The 26,680-nt window shown below is 36.9% G+C and overlaps 1 protein-coding gene across 2 annotated transcripts in view; it reads right to left on the bottom strand.

Annotated features, from left to right (window-relative positions):
- LOC125328652 (sodium channel protein type 1 subunit alpha) overlaps positions 1-26,680 on the bottom strand; it is a 93,027-nt gene that overhangs the window by 64,874 nt on the left and 1,473 nt on the right. For both annotated transcript variants that reach the window (XM_048309640.1, XM_048309642.1), the window contains exon 2: positions 20,196-20,275. The gene's annotated coding sequence lies outside the window, so the exon portion shown is untranslated. The remainder of the gene's footprint in view (positions 1-20,195; positions 20,276-26,680) is intronic.

Genomic DNA, 26,680 nt, shown 5'->3' with positions numbered 1-26,680 from the left:
TGTTAAAATATGCAATTTGAAAGTTATGAAAAGACAAAGTAAGCAGTTTAGCTGGTAATTTGGTATTTGTAAAAAGCAGTTGTGTTTTTACACTAGTTATTGAAACTGTAAAAATTTCTCAACTTCAGGACTATGATAGTCTTTTACTCCAAAGAAGGAAAAGTATGATGTTTAAGAATAATTAAATACATTCTTTCCTCATAACTCTACTTCTATTACAATCATATTCCTCTGGAATCAATCAGGATTACATTGGTAACTATAAATAGAACAGTTCAAGAGAGCTAACAGAAAATTTCACTGAGATCAGCAAACGTATCAGAAAACAAGGACTGTAAAATCAGAATTTCTATTTAAAAAAAATCAGGTCCATATATTATGAAATATTAAAGCAGTGATTCCAAGTTTTTGTATGGGGAGTTATTCTAGATAAGAAGAAGCGCAATCGCCTAGTATTAGTTCAGTTTAGCTGTTACTGTGTGTCTGGTTCTTTATTCAATTGCTGTAACTGGAAAATTCTGGAAATATTCTAGTATATTTATTTATATATTGCAACTGAAAAAACAAACCTGTTGGGAAGGAAAAAAAAAAGAAGAAAAAAAGAAGTCCTGTTAAGACTACAAATCTGGCACCTTCCATGCTGCTGAAATAAATTTCTAATGACACCAGACAGACAGGTGAAATATATATTTGGGCTCACAATGGTGCATATATCCCTCATGTCTGAATGTAAAGAGATAAATGCAGTCTCCTCCCATTGCAGAGATCCTTATGAAATGATCAGTCAGCCTTTCAGGAGACTCGAGGGTCAAGGCAGGTCAGTAGTCACTGAAATAAGCTAGAGATATGGAATGAAAGAGAAGTAAGAATACAAGAGATGGTTGGGGGAGAACACATGAAAACAAATTAAAAGGTGACAAACAACCCCAAGAATTGTAGAAAGATGCTGGAAAATATGAAAAGAATAGAGAAAAAGAATGGCTCAAGAGGAGATTGTAAATTAATGAAGAATTAAGGGAGAAAATGAAGAACGCAAAAAATAAAAAAAATGGGAACTCTGGAGGATTAGCAATATAAAAATGACATGATGAAAATAAAGAAAAATAAAACATAGGTGGAAGAACAGATTACTGGGGAAGGAGCAAAAAGGTAAGCAAATACAGATAGGGCTAACTTTCTACTAAGTAAAGGTCAATAAGGAGAATAAGTAATTAGATGACAAAGGGAGAAGAAAGAAAAATACAGCTGGGAAATAAAGAGGAAGGTCACCAAATTACATTAAGTAATAAACCATAAATTCTCTAGATCAGTAGTGCCAGGGTGAGCACCACATCTTAATCATATATATTGTACTGAGTACTCAAATACAGTGTATAAAACAAAAAAGAGGGGTCAAAGTGCTTATGGTCTCCACAAACACAAATATCTTGATTCCTAAAAAAAGTTAAATCCCCCATATTTCACACAGGTGTATAAATCATCATCCACAACTGAAGGAATGATTTCTAAAGAAACAAGGTCTCAAGTTTCTCACTGTAAAAATTTAAAGTGAGCTGATCTCGCACCAAACACAAAGTATTCACCCATGCAAAGTAGACACTCATGCCAGAACCAGTTCTGTACAGCTCCCCTTCTTTCCAAGGGAAAATGAATAATCCTGATCTCTCTCCATTGGTGGAGGGGGGAAGAGATAAGAAAACGTACCTCAGCCAAAAGGGATTCAAAATCTTGCCTGTCTCCACATAGAGAGTATCCTCTAGACAGTCCTCAGCTCCCTATTTCATGGTTCTGTTTACTTCTGTGAATTGACACTTCAGTCACTTAACTATTGAAGTTATAAACTCACTGTTTGTACACTCTGACATTGTTTCTTAATGTTCAACCACACCTTGTGGATACTGGGAAAGAAGAAGAAAAAACTATCAGCCACACCACTGAGTTTTCAGATCTCAAACTGATCCCCGTGAGTGGCACCACAGTTTGGAAGACAGATCTCCTACTAGGCTGTTATCCAAATGTTGTGGGGGACACAGCTGTAGGTGGATCCTACTTGCTCTGTGGGCTTCAGGTAGATACAGAGACTCAAGACAGACAGCCAAGACATCTTCTCTGCTCAACCTACTCGGCAGAAGAAGGGATGAAGACCTCTCCTTCTCCCTCTCCTCTCCTCCATTCCCCATGGGCATTGACAAATGAGTCTACATAGATATGTCTGCCTTTCCCTCTCCTCCTCCTCCTCGTGAGACTCAGGAGGGTGGCTTTCCCCTTTGCCATTTTTCCTTTGAAACCTTCATTCATTGTCCAAAACCACCCCAGCAAACAGCACTCAGTGTTCCCTGCCACAGTAGCCAGCGAGGGCACACCAAGCCAAACAAGTCCTGGCACTTTGGGAGGGACGTGCTGGACACTAGCAAGGGCAGTCTCATGTGTTGGAAGGAAATGGATGGCCAGGGAACAGTCAGCAAAGATCAGATCTGAAACCGTACGGTGCTGTGTCAGGATCACCCTTTAGGTCAGTGAATGTTCCCCCTGGCATGCAGGACAAGGATTACCTCAGGACTGGTCTGCAGGTGCACAGAAACAAGATGCTTCGCAGCCATTAGTTAAGTTGCAAAAACATTTGATTCAGCTACTGTGTTTATATACTGAGTTTAAAACCAGCAAATGGTGTGCGCTTTTAATAATGCCTGTATTTCTTTATATAGAAAGGAACTCCATGTTATTTTTCTATAATTAATCCTGGAATGTTCTCTGGTCTGTAAAATGTACATGGAGCTGGATAGCTACACCTTTAGATGTAACTAAATCTAAGTAGGCTGTACTTAAAAAAATCTTTCAGGAAGCTTTATGAAGATTACCTACTTTTTATCCTCTACTTAACAGATTAGAGGATGATATTCCAGATACATTTTCCCTTCTTCATACATTTCAATGATTGTAAGTCTTCAGAATTGCAAATAGAAATCTTCTATGAAATTTATAAGTCAATACTAAATACATACAGAATTCACTTCAGTCTTAACCCCAAATCACTTTCATCTCTCATATCGCAGTGCTTACCTAATAGGTTTGTATTTCCTTTACTATAGTCAATGAATTTATTCTCACTTATCTGTGATGGGGATGGATAAAAATTGATACCAGGCCAATTAATCAACTGATATCCTTCTGATTTCCACCAAGCGATTTATTAAATATTAATTGAATAACTGGGATTATAATAACAGATTGCTTACTTGATCCAAATGGGCTTCTTTTTTTTTTTCTTTAGCATTGCACTAGCAATTCAACATAAGAAGGAATATAAGAATACACAAAATATTAATTTCTTACTGAGTTCTTTCCTACCCTCCTGGAGGGAATGAGATTTTTCCCTTCTACATTTCCATGTCTGTTTGAGTGACCTTCTTATGAGTAGTGCACAACACTTCAAATTTTGGAAAATAAGGTACTCAGAACATCTGAGAATAGAATCATTGTTTCTTCTGGTATTTCCCAGGCAAAATATATTCACATATACTTTGTAGTATAAATTGTTGTAAGACAGATAACTGCAGAGCGCACTCAGCATGCAGGGATCAGACCATCTGCAGACCACAAGCAGAATAAGTCACAAGTTGTGTCACTGTAGATTTATACATGCTTTGAGAATAACTATCAAATATCCATAGAGCATCTGCCTATTTTTATAGTCTTCAAATTTCATCAAAATAATTTTTCTAGGCAAAGTAAAGGGACATATTGGAAATAGATGAAGAGATGGTGCCTTGCCAAACAATGATTTCAAATCAGTTACACACTGCTCCTTGAAGGAGTCAATTAGACCATACATAACTTTCTGAAAAAGAGACAAACTTGAAGATTATTTCCTAACCTGATAAGCATCTAGTTTACTGTCAGCTTTCATGTCCTTCATACCTTCACAACAAGAGTTTCTGGAGAATTTGGTCAGGAGGAACTTAGCATACATGTAGAACTACAGTGCTGCAAATACCTAAACTTTAGCAAGTGAATTTATATTATCCATACACTCAAATATGAAACTGAAACATGCTTTGATGTTTGACCTTCTGGTACAACAGACATGAATTAAAATTTAGCTGCTGCAAAATAAAGATAAATTAATGAATCCACATGTAAACTCACAGAGTCCAGATCTCTATGTTATAATAATTCACATCATTTATTGGCACAGTTTCTCATTACTTTTAATTTATCAATGAGTCATTATGATTCTTGTCCTCAGCATACAGAATAAATATAATTTACCTTCCTCAAAGTGTGGATCTGTGGGAGAAGAGGAAGAAAGTTGTGGGAAGCCACTACAGTTTTGTATGTGCAGCCTCAGAACCAAGCCTGTGTCAGTCCTGTCTCAATTATGGGGTTACTGCAGGTAGCTAAGGTAGGTAGGATATCCAAAGCAACACGCTTGGCAGAAGGGCAGAAATTGGATTGGAATATTGGAACTATACAACTTTTTATGACTCCCTGTAGCTCACATATAAAATTAAATTTAATTCTCATGGACAGCTTTATAAGGGAAACATGTATATTACCAGACTGATAATAGGATTCTCCCATATCTTTCTTTACCATCTTCTTGATGTTCCCTCTCAGCATGGATATTGCAGATCTGGCACAAGGACTTGCTTGCATTACATTACTTAGACTTGGATAACTGCATTTTACTTAATGCATATTAATTTTAAATAAAGGGTAGGTACATTAATACTGCAGATATTGGAATAGGGTACACAGATATGCACTGAGCTATAAATAAATTATCTGAACTATTGGAAGCAATCAAACACTATATGCCAGTTTAAGTGAAAGTCTATGCTTTGCAGCTGGATATTTCCATTACTTAACTTGACACACAGAAAGAGTCACTGAAGGGGAGTGGGATGAGGGGAGAGGATGACTATTTAATTTGCCACAGAGCTGCAAACTGCCATGGGGTAGCTGTGTGATTCAGGAAGGCAGTTTAGTGTTCACTTTGGGCTGCCCAACAGCCAGAGAGCAGAACAGACAGGGATAGAAAATGCAGCTCGTGTCTCTGATATCCACACTGCTGTGTGATTGCTTAGCTTACATTTCATTGCATAAAATACTTATGTTAAATTCCCTCATCAGCTCCCGGAACTTCAAAGCCACATTTTCCATCAGTCAGCAAAACTCTTACATGACCCCAGCAAACAGACCATCTGATCTCTCTTTGCAATGCTCCACCATCACTGTGCAGGAATGAAATCAAGATTAACGGGATAGAAAGGAAGTGTGTAAGAAAATATGAGCTTAGCATCTTAAAGGTAAGATTTCATTTGGGAAGGCAATCATGGCTTCTGATCCCTGTTCCTAGAGATCTTTCTCTATTATACCTAGTAAATTCACTTGAGAAAAGTCAGTTGAAAAATCACCAGAGGTATTTTAGCTGAGAAGAAAAAATGTAGCACTAACTATGGGAAAAGAAAGTTTACTTCTAGTGTTCACTCACAACTAATTTCTTTAACTCAGGAAGAAAATGCAAGTGTAAATTTTGAAAAATAAAACAAAATAAAATAAGCCAGCCTTCCCCAGCAAGATAATTAGCCAGCTAAACCACCATGCTGGTAAAATCAGGATGCTCCCTGTGAGCTAACTGTTTACTGCAACCTTTTCTCCCATTAACATCTAGATTTTCAGTCCTGTCCTTGTATCTTGTTTAGAGGAAATCTGTAATACAGAAAACTGTATGATGTAGACACAGTATATTATCCATCTCTATTAGTTATATATGTATGCATTGTTGAAATTGCTATTCTCAGTATATTTTTAAATACAACTAATGTATCTCTAAACCAAAACATAGGTACTAGGCTTTGCTTTAGATTTAAAAGAAATGGCTTTGGCTTACTGCTTTGCTAGTCTAATTCCATTAACTGCAAGCAAGTCTTCTCTATTTTAGAAGGCTGAAAAAAACAAAATAGTTATGCAGTTTCATAGAACGAAAGAAAATATTTTAATGGGAAAAGTCACAATGCAGCTGCATTAGTACTCCATCTGAGCAAATGCATTTAATAGCTTAGAACTACTGGACTGCTACCAAGCTGAATGGATTCTCTGCTTACTCTATTCCTGCAGCATATCTTGTGCAGCAAATGACTGCAGTACAGAGAAGCAATCTTTCTGCTCTCTTTCATTTGATTAGAGCACTGACCCCTTCTACTGGCAATCTGCCTTACTTACTCAAGTTTAATTTTCTTAAACATCTGTTTCTTAAACATCTGTTTCTATTTACCTTAGCAAACACAATAGCACCATTCTTCAGTTAAAAAATAAAAAAACAAAGCCATGTAGGCTATGCAGTGTACATTACATAATGCTACTGATTCATTTTACATTAAGGTAAAATTGAATTTAGACAAGATTTAAGTTCTGGTCTTGGCATATTGCTACTCTTGGGAAAGAAATAAAAGTTGATGGAAAACAGATTGCTCCATACCCTGGAATGATGCCAGATTTGCAGAGCTAATAAACCCAAAGACATTGCCATACTCAAATTATTAGTGGGTTGCCTGACCCCATTAACAGCATTCAGGTACTTGCTATCTCATATGGTCAGTGGAAAGGTCCGAAGCCTGAAAGACATAATGACAAAATTATTTACTTCCTAACAATTTTAGCGAGCAGAGATTTCATTCTTGAGGTTTTCCTGGGTCAAGGAAGCAGATGCAGGAACAACAGGAACATGTTTAACACACAAGATAACAGGGGAAAAAAAATTTCAATCATAATTAAGGAAACCAGAAGAGTTTCTGCTTTTCATGCACAATTATGGGGCCGTTATGAAGCCATAAACGCCCCAAATTGTAGAAACTTGTACTTTTTATACCACACAGGAAGTCCAGACACCATATGAAAAGTAGATCTTTTGAAACTTTATCCCCTTGCTTTTACACACAGTGCACTCATGGCATGCGCCAGGACATGCTTGTGCACGGTGCAGAGAGCAGGCAGCAGCAGCCCCACCACTGTGTGCTGGGAGCTGGGTATCATCTGCTAAGTCACTGCAGTGCAGCACGCAAAGGGGGGGGGGATCCAGCTCACAGATCATCTTTGAAAGAAAAGAGTGCTCAAGGAATGGGAGATGCTTGAAGCACAAACGAGCTCTGCAGCCTAGGAAGAGCTATTGCCACTGCATGACTTTGGGATAGTTCTATGGCCTCAGTCCCTTTCTGCAGCCCTCAGCCTGTCTCAGGTTTTACAAGATGCAGCAAATACATGGGCTACATGTGAATCAAGTGTTTTCCAAATTAATTCATACGGTATATGCTAATGCCACATAGAATGTAACACAAGTCTGTAAACACGTGACATTTGCATTTCTGTTTATGTGGGCAAGGCACTGCGCCTTGGTCACTGGCCTCTTCTGATCCTGCTAAGGCAACTCATCTGCAGTTCTTCCCTCATGTCCCTCTGCAATTTTGTGATTCTGAACACACAAACGAGCAACCATTTTTACCAACAGCAAGAGGATTCTGCTGTTTCTTAGCAAGCTGCTTTGAACCTAACAATTACCTAATAATATGTGAGAAATGGCTTATTTCCAGATTGGCAATTTCGCTTCACAGTAGCACAATTAGTATCTGTTCTTGCAGATACTTGCAAGTTAAATTTTATTTAACTTCAAAAACTATTTTATATATACATATAGTTCTCAAAATAAAAATAAAATTAAGAACAGTCACATCACTGCTGTAAAGAAAAGTCTTCCAAAACACAGACCTGGTCAAAAATAAACAAGTAAATAACTCTCACCTATATTTTGATTAGGTTTGAACTGATTTTCAACAAACTTTGAATTAACAACAATGATCCAATGTAATTTTGGAAAGTTTTCATTCAGTGCACACTCATGAGGCCACGATGTCCCAGTCTTGTGTCCAGGCACGTCTATACATGATGTGGTCTAGAGACATGACAGTGCTCAAGCCCTGGCACCTTGTGCCCTAGAGGTAGTATAGTTACAGAGTTCATTTACTCTACTGAATTTTAGATATTTAGCTTGTTTTAAGATCTAAAAAGCCCCTACACGGCACTCAGTATTTTCAGTTGCATAAAGGGGAAAACAATCTTGAAAATTCTTAGACAAAACAAAATTGTTCTTGCTATTAAGGGTTTAACTACAAGCAGCAGCAGCATCTGCTGCCTCTGCCCCATCCTTTGAGCAACACCTTATTGGAAAAAGCTTCAGATTTGCAAAGAAAGGCAGGGCCTGGGAATTAGTATTTCTGCAGAAGCAGTAGTTTGAAAGCCATTGAGTGAAGACTGTTAGCCACATTGACTTTTACTTAAAAGCAAAAATTTCAAGGTTTTTTTGTCTTTTGAGGTGCTGGTGAGTTTCCAGTCATTTAATATTTTATGTTCTAACACTACAGTAAATGTTCAGGATGTTGATTTTTGATGGGAATGTAAAGACATAATAAATAATCCAGTCAAAAACCAAGAGCAATAAAATTATAGACTAAGAAATCTAGTGGTATTGGAACTTTGGGAAGTTTTTTAAACCTATGATTGGTCAAGAGGAACAATTAAAGGAATGTGCTTCTTTAAAATAAATAAGAATACAATATGTGCAGAGATTTCAAATGTTTAGCAGCCCAGAACACTTGAAAATGAATGAACTTAATGCTATAAAGTGTACTGAGAAAACAGACAAAATGTAAAACTAAGATAATATCACCAGACACCACGTGTTATTTAAAAATGGAAAACTATTAATTAGACATTTCTGAAATATTGCTATATACTTATAAAGAGCATAAATGATAACAAATTTTGAAGCAAAACATTCAGTCATTCAAATCCTCAGCCACTGTCTGGTAGTTTTCTGAAGATCAAATAATCTGCTAAAAGCAGGCAACATTTACTTTATCAAATTTAGTATTAAGACATGTGGTTAAACATGGAATTTTAGTGCACATATAGTGATTATTTTGCAAAGAAGCCATTCTCAAATATAGGTACAGAAACATAAAAAAAAGAAAGAGGTTTGAGATCTGTACTTCTTATAAATATCACTTAGTGCGCATCAAATGTACACTTAAATGGCAGTAACAAAGCTAATGAAGCAATAAAGTATTAATAAAGTCTTCTATCTTGCATTCCACCTTGAATTTAAACTGATATATTACAAGGTCTGTATAACGTGAATCAGTTCATGTGGCTCCACCTATATGATGAGAACTCTAATAGGAGAATCAACATGGTAAACTGAAGACCACAGAAAATAATGTCAGATGTCACAAACAGCAAATAATATTTCTTTCAGCCTCAACTTTTCTGATTGAAAAATACCAGTTTTCCCATTTTGTAGGGTTTGTGGTTGGTGATTAAACTACTTTCAGCTATTTTCATGCAAACCCACACTTTTGTCTTTTCATTAATTGAAAATACTCTTGCATTTGTAATTGAAAATGTTCATTGCTGCTCTAAATTACCATTTTTAATGTTGTATTAGAGATTAAAGTGTTTTGGAATGCTTTTTCTAATGAATAATTTTTAGTTTATAACAGTGAGTTGCAATGCCTTCTGGTATTTTGGCATCAGTTGTCCAGGGCAGTACCTTAAATTGTTTAAAGATGAATTATAAATAAGTAATTGTTGTCCCATAACTCTTTACTCCACCAATAGCAGACCAGTGTGAAAGCAAGTTCTAGCCCTACTAGGTAAGAGAAAGCTTCAGCCACTCAACCTCCCAGTGTCAGGTATTGATTTACAATACACCCAGCTGAAAAAAATGAGGAGAGACATTCCTCAGCATGTCACACTTCTTGTCTGATCAATGCATTTGAAGACAGGGCACCATTTCCTACCACACTCTGAGAGCTGATAATGTTTCTGCAGGCATTGTGTGCACAATCTAGGGGCATTTGTATAAACAAGCTTTCAGTGAGAAGCCAAAGTAGGAAACTTCCTATTTTAAAAACCATTTCTCAATGCACTTGAGCAAAGGCACAACAATGGAAGAGTACTACATAAAGATAAGAATATCCAGTTATGAAAAACAAATCTTTAGTATGTCAACAGTGAACACTGTCTGAGAAGAGATCAATGCAATTTGTAGGGTCATGGCTCTAAGGAACTGAAGGACATTTAAGTCTGAGGGAAACATGCCCAGTTAAAAAGCGTAACAATATTCGTGTTTCATTCATCCTGAGTCAAGGACAAATTGGGGACTTAATATCATGGGTGGAAATGACATCAAGCAGATTTTAATTTGACTTTGAAGAAAAAGCCTATGAAAAGTACAAATACAGAATAATTTTCAGTACTTAGCAATTTTGAGTAGGAGCTGGTTTGTTACACCTGTTTATGTAGATTTCCATATTTCTTACTCTTAAAATTCCTTGTTTTCTCTATTGAAAATGTCATTAGGAGGTATGAAAATGTCATGAAAATTTTTGTTCTCCCTTCCTCTCTTACTTTACTTGCTTGGACATTTTTCCTCCATGAAATCTTTTTGTCTTTCTGGCAAACCCATGGGGGACGTGATCTTAACATTGTCCTTAAGTGGGTCCTAGGGAGTGAGATGCAAGCTCCCTCCCTCCAGCCAGTTTGAGCCTTCCCAGGCAGCCAGGCTTGCTGGAAGCTGAGTGCTTTGGGAGTGTTTGGGGCTTGATGGCATCATGGCTGGGTTTGCAGGTATGTGGTTGTGATGTTAGGTTTGCTGTGGCCCAGTGATGAGGGAATTCTGGGGTGAACTACATGTTGACCACAGAAGCTTGTAGCAAGCCAGCAAGTAGGAAGAGGTGCATGTATCTAAAATATTCCAAACACCAATATGGTCAAGATAAAAATTGTTACCACTGAAAAACACAGTTAAAGCCAGGTAAGAGTGCAGAGCAAAAGGCATTTTTTCAGTGAGAACACCATGGTTTGATGCATAACAGGTGGCCAAAGCCTAAGACTGTGATTAGGTACCTTTAAAAGCCTATCCCCTTAGTGACTGTGTCCCATAAGAAGAAAGGATCTCAATGAAAGAGTGCAATATATTACATCATCAAATCTTAAGATGTTTGTTTTGAAACATGAGCACATAGATTTATCAGCAGCAATATGAAACATTAAGGTTCTGTTTTGCTACCTATTTTTCTCAGGTTACATCTGTACTGTATTTAACAGTGTGCAGCCAAAACTGTATTCTGTCACAAGCTGCTCTTGAGGCAACATGAACCTGCCTGTAATGCCTTTTACAGGCAGTTCTTCTGGACTTGGGAGACAGTATGCTTTCAAATCTTCAAACTTGCAGATATCTGAGCTTTACTAGCAAACTCCCTCTTGCGTTACTTTTGGGTTTTTGCCCTGAACAGCAGACAGCCATGTTCACACTGCAGGTAAACTGGTTTCCACACCTGTGAAGTTTACCTTTTCAGAATAGCATCAAAGCTGTCCAAACCACATGAACTGTGCTGAAAGCAGGAAGAATGGATGGTTGTAGCTATTTTAGTCTCCAAACTCCTTCCAGAATCATCCTAGTTATCCTGTATGTAGTCCAATTGACCCAAGTTTTAATTATTTCAGACTTCCTTCCGCTGCCATTGCTGGTGTAAATGTCTTCAATTTCTAGATGGAGTGATTCATTCCAGACTATGAATGCTTAACACAGCAGCTCAGCACATGAAAGGCAACCAAGCCTAAGGGCTGCTGAGGTTGGTGGAGTCTGTGCTACTAGCAGTCATAATGAATCAGACTCTTACATGTGTCAAATGTCCGTGTCTAAGTTTTGGAGCCAAACTGTGTTTAAATCATACACTACTCCCCCTGCTGCCATACATATCTAAGGTCTGTTTTCCATCATTCTTACAAAGAAACAAGAAACTTTCTTTGCCCTTACCAAAAACCCCCTGTCCTTATTCAGAATTATTTTCTAGCTAGTTGCTTGGGCTATATCATCCTCCTGTATAAATTTTCAGAAAGCAGATGACTGATTGCCTTTCAGAGGCTCTTTGCAGCCTTTCTTCATTATCTCGAATTTCATTTTTTAGATGTTAACTCTGTTGTTTAAATATTCAATTTACAATTTACATCAACATGGTAATTTTGAAGATTCCCAGTCACATTTAGGAGACACAAACACCCGCAAAGATCCCTCATTAGGCTTATGCTTCTCTTAATGTCTTCTTTTTCAAGATACCTTCCAAAACTCTTCATTTGGCTGCTCAGATCCCAAAACTACTTCATCACCTTGAAGGTCTTCTTTCCCTCTCTGACATCTGAGCATTTTTCCTTATGCTTAGGTTGTATCATGGTTAGAGCAGCAATTCCCTCTCTCTCTGTGTTTGAATAGCCCATACAGATTGGGATCCCACATTCCACGTCTGAACTCCTGCCTACTACAGACATCCAAAAGTACCCATACACCATACCAAGGGAACCCATTATGCTGGCCACAAATCAAAATAGAGTAATTTGCAGGTAAGGATGTGGATGTTAAGAAGTGTTAGAATTCAAGAGTGTGTACTTCAGGCAAGCAATATGAAGGAACGTGTTCAGAATTGAGCCTGACAGAGCCAGAAAGCAGAAGGTTTTTGATAACAAACTTCCTGAAACTTCCAGAAGTAAAAGACACCGTACAACACTGCAATATGGTATTTTAACAGGGATGACACATGAATGTCTCAAAAAACGTGAAATCTGTCCTGTTTTAATCCCCCAGAGCTATTAACAATTACTGCTTCAGCAAAACCAACTTGAATTAGAAGCATTACACAGAGAAACACAGACCTGCAGACCACCAAAGAGAAAGAAAGACAGCTTACTTTGTGAACTTCACTTCAGAGTACTGCTAATCACAGTTGCACTACCCTCAGCCATTATTTAGCCATCTTCACAATCTTTTCTCACATGAAAGAGAGAAAATGGCTCATATTTCCTGTCTGAAACTTATCTGAACAGACAGCTAAAGGCATAAGCCGGCCTTTTCCAAAGTGCTAAGTAATCAAGAATTCACACAACAGTCAATATAAAATTCTTGTCACTCTGTATGGAGACATGGTATTTTTTTGCTTCGGCACCAAAATATAGACTTAAATATATTAGCTTAGATGTATAGTATGAAACTTCAGCCTTATCTCACAGTCAATCTTACTTTCATCACAGGAGAAAAAAACTATTCCCAAAACAGACCAGTTTCCTGCATTTCAGAATTCTGCAAAGCATACAACCCTGAGAAATAAATGTTGCTGCTGAGACATGCAGAGAAATACTATGTGTAAGGCAGTCAAAGAAAAAGGGAGAGAAATTTTGAATAAAACACTATTAGAAAGTTAAACAGAGTTTAATGTCCTGAAGACAGATTGTTTTAGAACAAAGAAATAGCTTTTAAAAGAAAATTTGATGTTCCCTTCTCCCCTGCATTTTTAAAAATGGATTAATTCATATTTCCTCAACCTTTTTTTTTCTCTTCCCCAAAACTCATCGTTAGAGATTGTCTAGGAATTAGGCATGCAGACATAAGAGAAGGGGTACTGTATCAGCTGGTTTGTTTTCTCTTGCTAGCACGTCTCATAATCTGTCATTCTCTACTCTCGGACAGTAAGCATTTTTGTTTCTCCCAGCAGAACCATTAAAGATTATTTAGTGCTGGTTCAGTAGTAGTCTGAACTTAGACTTCACAGATGTACAGAAACCTGCTTGAGGGGAAAGCAGAGGGCAAGTCTGAGGTCAACGCCCACAAGTGACAGACTCTCAGCCAGGCTGTGCAGCAGCTGGACAGCACATAACCGGCAGCAAAACTACCAGCTGCACTGCCTGAAAGGGGGGGGAATGCCTCTTACCAGGCTGCAGGCCTAGAATTCCCATAAACTATGAGAATCCTTGGGATTGGCAGTACATGTAACATTTATCAGTTTTTTAAAAACTCCCCACAGAATGTGTGTGCCCTTCTAAGCTGCTGCTCATTCTCAGCTCACTGCAGCGATACCCTTGGCAGATGTTGTTAGCAGAGCACGGGGGACAAAGGTTCCTTGTAGGCCGGACTGAAGTTTGTGTGTGAAACAAAGTGGTAGCACCACTGCTACTAGTGTTGTAAGAGAACAGTTCCAAAAAATGATTTCAAAATAAAAACCTCAAAATATTGTTTGAATGAAATTAATCTTCAATTGGAATTCTATTTAAAAGGTACTCATAGTAATTAAGGTTTATTTTCCTAGTCTCATTGCACATGCATTTTCAGTAAAGCTGAAAACTTCTGTCTGCTTTATGTCCCACCCATGAAATATGACAATTCAGAGCAGGCACATTCCTCATACCTTGTGATGTAACACTACACCTACATTAGCATTTCCAAATTTTCTAATTTACATTTCTATTAAAAGAAATAGGCTTCTAATTTTAGATCTTTAATACAGACTTTACAAACTTTAAATTCATATTTATATTCTCTTTTTTTGTCCTTGGTGCATAGCTGTTCCTTATTAGAAATGAACAGGCTGGTGACAACCTCCACCCTTCACTCTTAGGATGTGCTTTTGTATTACAGGCTCATAAAGGCTGAGGAGGGAAAGCACCTCTGGAGATCAGCTATTGCATTAGAATAAAGACATTTTGCAAAATTTTCTCAGCTATGTAGCTCAGATGGGTGGAAATTTTGCTTCTATAAAATTTTGCAGGCAATTTTGTATTTGCCATCAAAAAACAGACAGCAACATTCTGAAATAACATCTGGCAAAATTTCTTAATCCAGGTGTGCCTAGTAAAGATAGTTTTCTATAACTCCCCAGTTCCAGAAACAGTACTATTTTTCAGCATATTTTAATTATATTCCATATGTTTCTTTTCTCCGACCCTATATATATATCTTACCCATCACTCATTAAAAAAAATCAGTTTAATCCGCCTTCAAATAGTAACGAAATTTAATGATTCATGTCCATGTAGATATTCAGAACTACTAAAAAGAAATAAAACAATTTTTTGTTTCAATTAAGTCCAGTTTGGCATCTCATTTAGCAAGATGCTTTCTAAATTGGTTTTGAATTTCCTGTAAGTATTTATTAACAATCTTCTATGCTACAATTAACTTTTTAAAATTAGTATTAATCTCTCTGAAGGTGTGTCCCTCCATAACACTGAGTTTTGTGGAAGAAAAAGAAGGCATACATTTCAGGTTTTTTTCCTGCTGTAAACTGTTCCTAAACAGTATTGTGCTGCTTCCTTTGTAATTGTTAATTCAGAAGTTGCAACATTTTGCATCTACTCAATTAACATGTTATAGCAGTTTGTGGATTTATTAAGTTTATTCTAAAAGCATAATCTAAAAAAAATCTGCTCAATAAAATTTAATTATCTCTTCTTAGGTAACCATATGCATTTTTCTTCGTATATATTTGTATGGACAATATTTATTTTGTTTACTCTGTAGCTTAGAAGCCAGTAGATCAATTAGTGATAAGAAATACTCCTGCATGGGGGGACAGAATCCCCTGTCTTGCTAAAAGAGCTGATCCTGGTGCAATTAGCTCTCATTTTGGTTAGCAGTTTCCCAAGGAGTTTGGGAACACGCCCCAAGAGTCAGCTCCCACCAGCAGTACTCTGATGACAGGGTGCAAACAGCCACTGGGCTGGTAAACACCAGACCCTTGCAGACACAGGGTATCCCAATGCCAGTTAGTCCTGGTCTTAGACTGAGCCAAAATGAGTAATAAAAAAATACATTTTAATACATAGATAATTTTTCTTGGAGTAAAAAATTTTTGTTTCAGATAAAATGTGTCATTGATTCAGAGTAGTTGATTTGGAATGTATTTTGTTTTGAGACAATACCAAGTCATGAAAACATAATAAAGGGTCATCCTTTCTGGTTTATCCCCTCAGTGTGTGTAAAGTGAAAATAAATTGAACTGAAGGCAAAAATACCCAGATGCAAGGTTTCTAGATTACACTTGGATCACATAGTTAATGTTTAATGAAAAAAATTAAACTGTTGCATAACTTCATTTTCAATTAAGCATTGCCAATGTAGCCAGTATTGAGTTCTGAGTAGTTCTCTATCTCTATCCACCACCACACATTTCAAGTGATATATACATATGGCATTATTTAGGTATCATTTTAGAAAATAAATGTATCAGACTGGGTTTCTCAGCTGTGAAAAATACATTAAAAATAGAACTTTGAAATGGCTCTGGTACACTCGCTTTCTTTAATCAGATTTTGAAGTGTCCTCATTCTTTCTATAAAGAAAAACTACCAATTTAAAAATATTTTAAATTAAATGTATACATTCTCCTGACAGTATGGAAATTTGATCAGATTTGCAAATACTCTTTTTCTACCCCTTACATTCACACACTTGCTATGGTTCACCAGTAAAGACTGTGTAATCTAAAAGAAACACTAAGAAATAAAGTAACTTTTTAGGACCTGTTTTCTGCTCTTTCTAGATATATTTGAAGCATTGCAGAGTGTATATACCAGAGGAAAAATATTTTCAGGGGAAATTTATGTACTGTTAGGCAATCCTAGTGAAGATAGCTTTTAGTAGGTCTATTTGGGACCCTATGTAATTTATTGTACACTGTCTGTTATACCTCAGGTATCTACTTCTTTTTGTAGACTCACAGATAAATGGGGTTGGAAAAAAAAGATCAGAGGCCACCTAGTTCATCTTGCTGCCCAAGGCAAGACTGCTATACCTATTTCCCAAGGGATATTTCATCTAACCTCTTCCTAGAGATCTTCAGGACAAATTTCACAGATTCTCCTGACATTCTATTGCAGCTCTTCACTATCCTCTCTAGTAAAATGTTCGTCCTCATATCTCATCTGAGTGAGCCCATTTCTTCAATCTTCATTTCCTGTCCCACCCACTATAGACATAGAGAACAAAAATCATCTTCAGCATTCAGCTTCTAATGATCCACCAGCCACTCCACTTCCATTTTCATGTGTGGACTTACTCCAGTGAGCCTGCAAAGCCTCATAAAGAGCCCTACTGAGACACTCCTAAGAGGAGAACCTATAATTTGCATACAGAAATATCTCCATCATGATTTCCTCTTAACAAATAAATTCAACAATAATTTTAAACAAAGAGGTTAAACACTTAGAGTCATTAAAAAATAATGAAGGCTCTCACTCTGCAGCAAACAACATTTGGTAACACCACTGTAGTTGCTACTTAGATTTGAATTCTTTGAACAATGCTTTTATTAAATAGAGTTGCTAAATAATTGAGTCACACAAGCCTCTGCATTTATTCCTAAATTTTTATTTCTGACCTTGACAGGATTTGAGCTTTTGTTTGGTTTTGCTTTGTTTTACCAGGAGGTGATCATCAGTTTTTTGATATGTGTTATGAAGCAATTTTAAAAAGCCAGTGCTAGAAGGAAATCAAAGAATCTCTTGGAGTAAGAGACAGATGAAGAAGATAGGTCTGCATGTTTCAAGGTACTGATATAAATTACAAAGATAGAGGGAATTAGAAGGGATAGAGCTTGGAAGCTCAAACTGAGGTGGATGTTTCTGAGACTAAAAATATAGGGGTTTTGTTCTTTTCTCAGAGACTTGTGGAAAAAAGAGGAAATTAATAAAAAGAAAGATGGAAACACTTTAAAATAGAGCACTGGAAAGATGTTTAGAGATCCACTAGATACTGCTGAGACAACACAATGGAAACCTGGGTTCTGAAAATGCAACATAATGAGAATTTCATAGCAGAAAGACGAAGGAGAGAGAGCAAGCTCTGGGGCTGATAAATCACAACACAAAATAACAGGGTGGCTAAATCAGAATTGTGGATTTTAAAGTGATATTTAACATGGCAGGGAATATTTTTACCCAGATTTTTTTTTAACAAGTGCAAAACAAAATAAATTTTTTTTTTCAGAGCTAAACAGAATTTCAGAAGAACATGAAAGGGGACCTGGAACCACCACCCACAGGTGAAAATGGAAGAGACAGAAATAATGACACAATAATCAGTAAAGGACAGCAAGCCTGAAAATACTGAACACCCATGTATTCAGTAAGACATCACAGTGATTCTTTCAACAAATATTACTAATACTGAGTAAAAAGAGATCAGTGTATTTTACAGAAGTTGGACTAACTCTGTATGGAAAGGGTGATGATTTCTATGTCCACATTTATCATTTAAATAATTACTTCACTCATACCAAATTTTAAGTTGTTTCCATCCAATTTCTATGTGGTTTTATGGATAGAAATCTACAAAGAATAAACCCACAGCTAGAAAAATAGGAGTAACATACCAGAACTATTGAGCTTTGGGAAAAAACATCTGGAGAACTTGCATGATATTCCCTACCTCCCTACAATATCATGCTCAGTCAGAAATATCAGCTGTAGATTTTAATGGTTCAAATTTACTCAAAGGTTCTTTTTTCCCCCACATTTTAGAATATTTCAGCTTTAGAATTTCTTTTTCTCTCGTAGCAATGTGATCTCGTAAGTGCTCTAAAGCATTATGCTAAAAAAAGCCTAATGGTATTCCTTCTCTAGTATGTCATACAGTCTCCATAACACTTTTTGTCTCAGTTTGGAAGTGTGAATAAATATTGTTCAATCTTTAATTTGGTTTTTCTTCTGCTGTAGTCATTTTGGCATCAACAGAAAGTCTACAGGTCCAATACCTGTACTCTTGAGGACTCCCACTGCCTCCCACCTACATAAGCTGTTATCAATGGAGAAAAAGAAGACAGAATATGTTTCCATTACTGGAAAACAATCCACAGATCTCTTCACAATATTTAGCCCAAAAGAACCAATATGCTTTCCCACAGATGAGCTTGGACTGGAGTTCAGAAAATGAATAAAATGAAGGAAATAACATTAATCCATAAAATTATCACAGTTCTAAATGCACACAGAAAACTAACATCAAGATTTCTGCCTCTTTTCAAAAGAATTTGCAAAGTAACCACTTCTCCTGATTATTAATAGACTATTTCTCTTAGCCAAGGGCAGGAGAAGTCTCACACTTAGTTAATCTCAGTTCTTCAACTTCAGGCAGCCAAAAATGATAGAGAGGGGTTTGTAAAATATTATTTAAGGGACAAAATTCAGTGCTAAGCCTTGTGGGTTTGCCCCTTAAATATGTTTTGTTCTGTCATGAATGCAAAAAACTCTGGAAGTAGAATACACATGCTGGAAGGATGCAGTGCAATATGGATAGCAGCAGCACTGCCATCCTTAAAAGTCAACAACCAGCTGTGCTTTAAACTGCTTGGCATAGGGGTAGTGCATTGAGAAGTCATATTCATAAATATTGTGAAGGTTTTCTAGCTCAAGGCCATCTTCGTTTTAAGAATAAAATAATCTATAATTGCTTTTAGCTTCTCAGCTGCTGACATTTACAACTTCTGAAACTTCAAAGCAAGTTTAGGTTTTAATATAAATTCAACAAAGATTTCAGTGATCAATAATAAGCTACCCTTGCCCCTATATAAAGTATTGTTTCAAACAGTGGATAGGATATATGTTTTCTTGATCTACATTTATCTGTATAATTTTTCTGTAAGTCATCATAGTCAGACTTTTAAAATTCTTTATTTCTGGTACCAGATTGTATGCAAATTGCTGTTGTTTTCCTAGAATTTCACTAGAATTGTTCTGATTAGACTATGCCTTACGCAAGCTCTTAATTCCCTTAATTCCCTGTCCCACTCTGCTTGATACTTCCTCCAAAATAATGAAAACTTTCTGGCAAACTGAGGACAACCAGTGCAAAGCTATTTGCCTCTAACTTGCTTCCCTGTGTCTAAATACTTCAGCAAATATTCAAGATCACACAAACCAGGCTCAACAGAATAAACTATCAGGGTGTCAGTCTTGACAGCAATCATCCTGTTAATGTTTTGCATTAGATTTCAGAGCAATTTTTAGAACAGGCTTTTTTCTTTTGTACTTGACATTAAGACATTGGTCAGGCATGAAAAACACAATAAACAAGATAGTTGCAGTACAAAAATGTAACAATAACATCAGCCAATACAGCTCAGGAGTCTGACACCATAACCACAAAAAAAGCATTTCTGGAAAAATTACAATTGAAGGGGTTTTCAATAGCAACAGAAAACACCAATCCATTTCAAATACTGCTGAGTGACTAACAATAGCTTTCTCAAAGTGGGGCTGAACAAACAGCCCAATCCCAGGTAAATTAGTACAGTGGGATGCTTTTAAGCACATACCTCAGACAAGCAGCAGAGAAGAAATCCATTTGAGAAAAGATGCTGAAAGAGCTTGAAGTCCACCTGGCAAATTTCTTGTGCTGTTTGAAAAAGCAAGACGGCTCAGATTATGAACCGAGCCATATCTACAGCATTACAACCAGTCCTGGTCAGTATCTAAATGAAAGTAAGAGCTCCTAGCAATGCACCTGATGAGAAAGACTAAGGGCACAGGGAGAGAGAGACAAAAGAGAAGAATGCCTTTCTTCCTTTGGTAAAACATTTGTGTAAAGCACTTAGCCTTTAAGCAGAGCTTCTCTATGGGAAGGAAAACTGTACAATCCTGCAGCGCTTGATTTAGACTTCAATATATCTTCCATGAGAAGGAACAGCATGACCTCTGTTATCTTCTAAAAAGTTAAGGGGAAAATATTTAATAATAATTTAAACAAAATCACCCTCAACAAGCTGGAAACACCCCAAAATATAAGGCTACTGAAACACAGCTTGTAACAAAATGCTGAGATGCCAAAAAGAACTGACTGCAGCTTGCAAAAAATTTTTAAAGCAAAACCAAAAAAATTCTCCTTAATTATATGCTTAAGAATATCTATAAAGCAAGCATTCTGAAAAAAAAAAAAAAAAAAAGGAAAAAGGAAAAAAAGAAAGGAAGGTGGGGAAGTGGGGGAATCAATGCTGACTGCTCACATAAATGCACTAAGGTCTAGGATTTAACACCCTCCTGGCTTACCTGATAAAACTGGAATTTCAAATGCATTGTGAAAAAAACCCAAAAATAAAAAAACCCACCAAGAGATAGTGATGATGAAATGCTTGAAATGCAAATAAAGCTGTTTAGATTCTCAGTTCCAAAAGATTACAAGGTATTTATACATTGCTGCATTCTCATCGAGAAGTGGGGAAAAAAAAAAAAAGACCTCTGCAGTATCCTCTCTGCTTCGTTCTCAGCTTCCTGTTCTGAGGCTCACTCTGTGGTACCTAATGCAAATCAGCAAATAGCAGGGAAAAAAATAAAGAGAGGGGGGAGGGAGGAGGGTAAAGAGAGACCGAGAGGAGGGTAAAGATAGAAAAAAGGGGGGAAAAAAAAAAGATACTAAGCCATCACCTTGAAGGACAGCCCCATCTATCGGCAAAAGCAAAGAACCGTCTGTAAAAGATCGCTTTTTTAGAGATTTTCTGACCTAAACGAGACTGAAAATCTGCAACCTCATTTTCCTTCAGGGAGGAACAAAGGGCAGGGATAGTGCTGAGAAGTAGATTTCTTTATCCTGTGTTAAATGAGCTAAAGTTTTCAGTAATTTTAATTTCTTTTCAGGTAATTACTCGTCTCTGAAACATGTGAAGGAAATAGTTTGTGTGTCAGTCCTAACGAAAGCACCAGAAACCTTTCCAGGTCAGCCCCTGACACATCACAGCTAATTGCTACCTGTCCTCCGTCTCATTTTACACCTGCCCACTGATGAGTGGTGGTAGATTCGACCTCATCAGTCATGGGTTCAGTCACCAAAATCAGGGTTCCTGTGCCCGAGTCCCGTGACGTGTCCATCTATTACAGCCTGCATTGCTAATCACGCTGCCTGGGACACGACTGCCACGTCAGCTCTATGCATTCCCCTGGATTCAGAAGGCAGCTGCGCAGCCAAATCTGGAACCTAGACAAAAAAAGGCTCCTCTTTAAAATTCAGCCTGCTAAGTAACAGTAACAGTAACTGCTAACACAATGAACCCCATCTGCATTGAATCAGTCTCAGCTGGAGCTAAATCAGACAACATTATGTATTTCTCGTTTTGCTTTCTTGACCAATAAAAAAAACTGGGATGGCCATGAGTGAACACTTGTGAAAGCCCCAGTGCCCACCATGTCGGATGGGGGGTGGGCGCAGAGTGGCAGGAAAGGAAAAAAGGAGGCAGTGACTGGGAAGGTGAGAGGTGCATGGAAGGAGGGCTAAAAATTGCATTTCTTTCATTGTTCAATACTATTTCTGCATGTAAAGATGGGCAAATATAAATCAAATTAATACCCGTATGCAATAAGGCACATCTATGATACAACAGATACTTAATGTGAACCTCTGATTAGTGACCCCAGGCAGCTTTAATGATTTGATGCTTTAGAGTCAATTCCAATATTCTGATATGGGTTTTTTCTAATATTTTTACATCATGAAGTTTTGATTCCTTAAAGTTTTCTTGAATCCAAGCTATATGAATCAGAATTTCTCCACCTCCCAAAGGTGACCTGAGGTGCTTGTCCCTTCACAAGAAGCACTTGGAATTCTCTCAATATAACACCTAATATTTAAGCATTTATCAGTACAGCATGTTATGAACAATTTTTCTAACAATGAAATCTAATTGCACAATTTAAAAAATATTTTCTCTTCAAATATTGCAGTGATTTAAAGGACACAGTAAGCGAGCTTATGACACTAAATATTTAGTTAAAAGACACCGTAATAGATTCAAATACTAATACTAAAATGATGACATAGAAATGGCAAGACCAAACTGGATACAACCATTCAACCCGTCTCCTTTGAATGCACCTAAGCTCTGATTTAGAAAGACCTCACATGCTTTCATCTCTCACTGATGTCATGATCACCAGTTTTGAATTTAGCTTTTCTGCTGGCACTACTGGTAGGTTGCTAAGTGGTTCAGGCAGATCCCCTTTACCCAAAAGCAGTTTGAGTCTATGATCTTCAGGTAGAAAGAGCTTTAAACCATTATCTTAATAATAGAAGATGGTAGCACATGGTTCAACTCTCTGATTCTTTCTTAGGTACAATTCTAAAGTGTGTTTTTCATAAATTTGCGAAGTTCTTCGGGATCATGAATGTTTGCAGGAGACAAACGACTTTGTAGCACTAGGAACACACCTGACTCAGAAGCCTAAATGTTTTGAATACTAATACTGTTCATGGAGGATGTTTGTGGAAATTATGAATTGTCTGATGTTTATAAACACAGATTTATCACAAGGATAAAAGCTAAAATATTTGCTCCTCAGCTTGAAGTTTTAATATGAGTCGCTCCAGTCTTTGCTACAAGCTGGACCCATTTGACATGTTACAGGCATAGCTCCTTTAAAGTGCTGCACTTTGAAATGAAATAACACAAAATTAAACACTAAACTAGGAATAAATGAACTGAGACATCCTTCTTTAAGCATCAGGAGAGGTTCAGCATAGGATGCTTAATATGACCATTGACTTTGAGAAAACTCCAAATATCATAAACAGAATACTGAAAGCTGTTTTTTCCAAGCAGATTTCTCATGGTTCCAATTTCACTGGATACAGTATAACTAGGCACTTAAATTCAGCTCCAGCAGCTTACATTATCAGAAAAATTTATAGGGTTTCTGGTTATCTTAACAAGCTCCTTTGGTGGCTTCTTGAACCAGACTGTCATCTGTTATGGTGTTTGAGAGAGAAGATTGGATCAACACAACAGCAACTTCTTTCCAAATGCTACAGAGCTATATCCCATGAATTCTTGTATTTTTAAAGTTTTATACTTATTTATTGCACCACAACTGAAGAAAACAAAAAAGGTATAGATTCCTCAAACAGAGCTGCTCCAATTCTAACATAGATGGAAAGTTGGTAAATAAAACATGGTCTCCCTTTCCTCTCCTCCCCAAAATCTAATATTTGCCTTTTTTACCATCTCTAAACAAATAGTAAACTGCTAATAGCTAGTCAAATAATTTTTGAAACCAAGCAAGTCCAGGATACTCATTGCATTTAGTCTGGAAATCTTTGAGCACTTCTTTGCACAGGCGTGGTGACAGCTCCCTTCCTCCCTTCCCAAGGAGAAAATGGGCATGGGCTGAAGCAACCATCCCACAGGCGCCAAGGAGAACCCCTCCATGCCATGCACAGCAGGGACACAGTTTGCCAGGCAAACTTCCAATGCAGCCATGAGCTTGCAATCTTGCAGATTTCAGATTCTGCAGACCTGGTAACTTTGCATTAATGGGGATCTGTGGTTCACTTGTCCTCATATAAATTTTGACCAATCCTACCTCAGGAACACTGTGTAAATATTTAAGACCACTGGTGAAGAACAGCCCAGTAAGTTTTTGGCTCAAGAGCCTTAGGGATCACCAGGCATTAGGAAAGTCTGCTATTCTTCAGCACATGAAAGGATTCATCTGGAAGTCCTTCTCTAGTGACCCTCTGCAGCACAGCTCCTTTTCTGAAAAGACCTTATAATGAACTGCAACTGAGATAAAAAGGGAATGAAGGTTTATTTGTCTCTATCCTTCAGCATTTTTTCTGCAACAAACAACTGTGTTTCAGCATTTTTGCTGCAAACATAGTTGTGTACAATCCAGAGAAACCTTCAAAATTAACCTTAGAAGCTGAGCTGTTCAGCCATGGCAAGTAAACCACATAAGCAGCAATGCAGAATAGTATGTTCAATTTTTATATATATATTTATTTATTTATTCATATAAATATAAAATAATTATATATTTTTATTTTTATTTATATATATATATATCTTTTTAATGAAAGTTTCTGAGGTACATTTTATTTACCAAGACATTTTTTAAAATCTCCCTTAATTCTTTACAGTATGTCTTTCTAGTGTTCTAGCAATGAATTCTGTGAATTACAGTGGGTGTGGAAAACAGCTAATGGAGTAATTTATCTAATAGATAAGGGATTGGCCGACCAAGATCCTCCATGGACAAGCTGGTGAACATTATAATCCAAGGGACATTTTCTCTTTCTAAACTTGTGAACCAATTGTACTGCAGTCACAGAAGTGCTATCCAAGCAGTTAAGGACGGGAAAACATCGTATTGGAGAGCCAGGACCTGAAAAATGAGACAAACCGTAGCAACACAGAAGACTGCATCCAACCAGTTTCAAGGAACAGCAAGGAAAACCTCTGAATAAAAAGCTTAGTAACTTTTTGCACAAGAAACAAAGCATATCTGCCAGCTTCTAAACAGCTATCTTCAGAATAAGTAAAGCACACTACAACAATAGATTTTTGTCACATTTGGAATATTTTTGTGTACTAGATCCAAATAAAAGTTGGCAGTTCTAGACGGTGAAAGATCTGCATTTGTGAGCCCAAACTTACACGGAAAGCTTGTCAACTATACTACTACAGTCTTATATTTAATTGTTAAATGAGATAAACTAAAACACTAATATTTGTAGTCTTTCTTTTTCAATTTAGCACTAATATAGCATATGTGTGTCATCACAATATGTATCTCAACTACTCAACTAAAATGGACAGATAAAACCTGAGATCTGAATAACTTATTTGACGTACTTTGGTATTGTTTCCATGCTCCTCAGTTTTAGTGTAATTTCCATACTATGAAGAGAGCAAACAAGCTCCTTTGCAGTACAGAAAATTCTAGTGCTCTGAGGAAAAGTGAAAAGTTTGTCAGAAAATCCAGCTGCATACTGTGATTTGAGGAAATATAAAGAATATTGAAATCAAGCTACTGATGTAGCCATAGATTGGACAATTCCAGTAAGCCACAGAAAAATACCAGGTGGAGGCACTGACCACTAACGACAAATATCCTGCAATGTACTGGGTTCAAAACATACTTAACAGCTCAGATTCAATTTCTCAGACCCAAAGTGATATACCAGAATATGGGATGTATGAATACACATGGGAAACACCATTTTCTAACACTGTATCCTACTGTAGTATCTGCAGCTTGCTATGCTGAGAAGTACTGTGTGTACCCTGCTATGAACCACGATGCAAAAAATAAAAATAAGACTTCCAGAAAACCACTACACATTTAAAGACAATAAAGCCTTTTTTTTTTCTTCTAATTGAATAGATATGTTATTAATACTCCTTGAGCCTGTAAGAAAATACCTCAAGCACCCACACTTGAAATGGGATGGAACACAGTGTACTCATATATAATAGCGTAACTATTTTAGAACACTTCAAGCAGCAAGAGACAAAGAATGTGAAGTACATCATTACAATAATTCATGGTACTAAGTTCCTATACTATGCTATTATTTCAAGTTTGTTTGAAAGACATACTTCGGTATTTTGAAGTCTGAAGTGATATCTATAAAATATTATACAATGTAATATACTGCATTGCAACAGAGGTTTTATCAAGATACCAAAACTGAGCTCCACTTTCTTGAGCCCAACTTTCATAATGTAATTAATGAAGGCTGCAGCCTTGTATTTCTACTAAATCACAGCATAGATCTATATAACTGTCATTAAAAAAAAAAAAAAAATTAGTAACTGGTAAGGTAAGACCATGATGAAAAGACAATTCACTGCCTGGCAGTTCTTTTTCAGAGAAAGAGAGCTTCCAAAGACAATAAGAAAATAATAAAACAATTCACCTCACTTCAGAACAAGTGTTGAAATTAGTCTATCAGTTATTTCTAGAACAGTATGAAGAACAACTAGTTTCTTGTGGGGAGAAAAAACACATTTAAAAGGCTTCCACTCTTCCCATC

Source organism: Corvus hawaiiensis, chromosome 7, assembly GCF_020740725.1.
Source record: "Corvus hawaiiensis isolate bCorHaw1 chromosome 7, bCorHaw1.pri.cur, whole genome shotgun sequence".
NCBI classification, from domain to species: Eukaryota; Metazoa; Chordata; class Aves; order Passeriformes; family Corvidae; genus Corvus; species Corvus hawaiiensis.
Note: the sequence above shows the minus strand (reverse complement) of the source record. Positions and strands in the feature narration are given on the sequence as shown.